The sequence below is a fragment of the Hipposideros armiger genome, unplaced genomic scaffold, assembly GCF_001890085.2.
Source record: "Hipposideros armiger isolate ML-2016 unplaced genomic scaffold, ASM189008v1 scaffold_319, whole genome shotgun sequence".
Taxonomy (NCBI): domain Eukaryota; kingdom Metazoa; phylum Chordata; class Mammalia; order Chiroptera; family Hipposideridae; genus Hipposideros; species Hipposideros armiger.
Genome location: NW_017731669.1, coordinates 1068733 through 1071702, shown reverse-complemented (window position 1 = coordinate 1071702; position 2970 = coordinate 1068733).

Here is a 2970-nt window from a genome sequence, read left to right as displayed (position 1 = left end):
GGTGGCCTGTGGCCTACATCTCTGAAGTTCCTTGCTCAGCATAACCAGCTCACCAGCATAGCACACTGTGGACATCCATCCACAGGGACCCCATGGGAGACAGGGGTCTCAGGAGGACTCAGGTCCTTACTGGTCACAGCCAGCTCTGTCTGCACTGCTGGCTTTCTTGAGCAGTGTGCATCCAGCCCCTGTCCTGGACTTGGGTCCCGGGACCAGACTCAGCCCTCACTGACCCCAAGAGTGGACAGTTTCTATTTCCTTTGCATTTCATTCCTTCCTCTGACTCTCTAGACACACATGGAATGGGGTGGAGTGAAGGAGAGTCTGGAATTGGTGACAATTGCACTCCATGGCCCTTCTGACCACTGGCCAGAGCAGAGTCTATGAGAGGCCCAAAAAGACCTAGCTATTCCCACTGGTGGAAGCTCCCACTATACTTAAAAAAAAGGTTTGTGCTAAATGTTTACATGGAACGAATGAACAGCTTTAACCAAAAAAAGAAAAAAAAGTAATAAAGCATCATTGTTGAAATTGTTGAATTACTGATTACTGGAGTTATAGAAAAATAATAGTTCCTGGTACGACAATGTCACTCAATCATAAAGACAGGTGATGGATATCCTGAGTGATGTACTTCTTTGCCTGCATCAAAATTTTACTTGGAAATAAAGTCAAATGTCTAATCTTTGACAAGTGACATTTTGTGCATGTGGGGCCTGATGTCCCCCCAACCCCATGCCCTGCCCACCCCTCCCTACAGGCTCTTCTTTCCCTAGGTGGGTGGCAGGGAGGGCATGGAGATGAGCTGATACAGGGTGGTGGACACATGTGGGCAGTGTCCCTGCACATTGCGAGTGAGTGGACGTGTCTGTATAAGGGCCTATGTGTGGGATGAGCCTGTGTAAGTGCAGATATTTTCAAGTGGACAAGGACAGTTAGCCAGCTGCCACTCTTGACCTCCACACATGTTAGGAGAGAGGGGCCCTGGCTCTTGCTGAGAGACACATCTGGCCCTAAGTCATCTCCAGCCGGCATCCTGGGGCCTGCACAATTCTTCCAGCATCTGCCCTCACTATGCCCCTGCTCAGCTGCCCAGCTCCAGCCAAACACCCTCAAGGATGCTCTCTATTCTCAGCCCTCAGGTGGCTTCCATGGCCGCCTCACTCCCAGCGCCACAGCCCAGGTCCACTTTTGGGGGCCCAGCTCTAGTGTCACTCCCTCTGGCCCTTCTCCTGACACTTTGGTTCTTATCTTCCTGACTCTGAGGAGCACTACAGTGCTTCTCTGTCACAGTTGTCATAGGCCTGGTGTGGGGACCTGATGACCTCTTGTCTTGGCACCAAGTCCCCTGGAGACAAGGCCCCAAGAGCCTCTGGCCTCTGTCACGCTTCGAGGGCTGACACGCCTGTGGCTCGGAACAAGCTGATGTGGACAGATGTGCTGGGACAGAACGTGAAGGAGTGGCCTAAGTCATGTGTTCTGGCTTCCATTTCACTGCAGTATTCTTCCACCAGGTTCCCCAGCGCTGACTCACCCCAGCCAAAGAACGAAAGGCAACAGCGCCATCCTCTGGACACTGTCATGCAGCCAGTTAGCCCTCTGCCTAATGACCTCCACTTTTACTGCTTCGTTTGTAATGTTTCCAAAAGTGTGTGCATGTCTGTCATAACAGGGTGGTGTTACACAGCCAGATACGTGAAGCTGAAGCCCAGCAAAGTGACGAGTTAGCAGGATTGATGGCTGCCCCCTGCCCCCCACGTGACCTACCCTCCAGGCCAGGGGCAAAGGGAGAGAAAGGCTCAGGATGGAGAGACAGTGAGATGGAAGTAGAGTGAAGAGACTGCAAGGGCAGCCAGAGAGGAAGGCTGGGGGACCCTGAGCACAAAGCTGGTCTTGGAGCTTGTACTCAGTGGCTCAGACAACAGCCACCGGATAATAGACATTCACATCCCAACTTTTACAAATGAAGCAGAGGTGGAGATATGTGAAGACCTTACATTTTGCTTACAACCCGTAGCTAGAAACTACTGGAGCCAGGATTTGAACCCCAGTTGTGACACCAAACCCACATTCTCTCTGCTGCCCTACTGGCCTCTATCCTAAAACTTTCCTCAAGGTCAAGGTCACAGTCACACTAACAGGAAGAATCAAAGCTACAGCATAAACCAGATGAACTAGACAGAGCCTATGCTCTCCTGGGCAGTCACTGTCGCCCTCCCCTGGGCTCTGTTTCTCTTGCCCTGCTTGTGTAGGGTCCTCTGGGAAGCTAGGCATCAATAGGGCACTATTGATGAAGGGAAGCAGAGAAGGACACCCACTTTCCCCTTGGGTTAATGCTCTTTTAACACAGCCACTAAACATTGCAGCTTGTGCCTCTTCCAGAATTCTGCCAAACTTAGGAGAAAGGAATTCCTGGGTTTATTCTCTCTTGCAGCCTTCACTTTTCTAAGTCTGACTTAATTCCCATGTAAGCTGAGCCCGTACAGGTGGGATTGGGAGGTCACATCCCTCCAATACTCTTTTTCTCTCATATACTAGGGTTTGGGTTCCATATCCAGCTCGTCTGACCAGCTCCCTCTGTCCTAGACATCAGTTCCTTCCCAGAATTCCCCTTAGAATTCTACTATGCCTGCAAATGGGGCTTCCACAGGCTCCAGGCAGCTCCTATATTAACATTTCAGGTAGTCCTTACAGTAAAAGGAGGAGGAAGCAGGGTTCCAGCATGTTGGACATGCTGGCACGAGGCATGAAGTAGGGAGCCAAGGGCAAACCCACCTTTATGGGTGTTCCTTCTGTCCAGACAGCTCCTGCAGCAGAGCCTGGTCTTTAGCTTTGATGGTACTGGTGACATGAGGAGAGTCCGCAGGGCTGTGCTGGCCTCTTACCCACAGAAGACCTGCACTCTGAGGGCCCATGAATGCACACAGGTGCAGGTGTGTTGCCTGGGCAGATGTGCTGGGCAGCCGCACA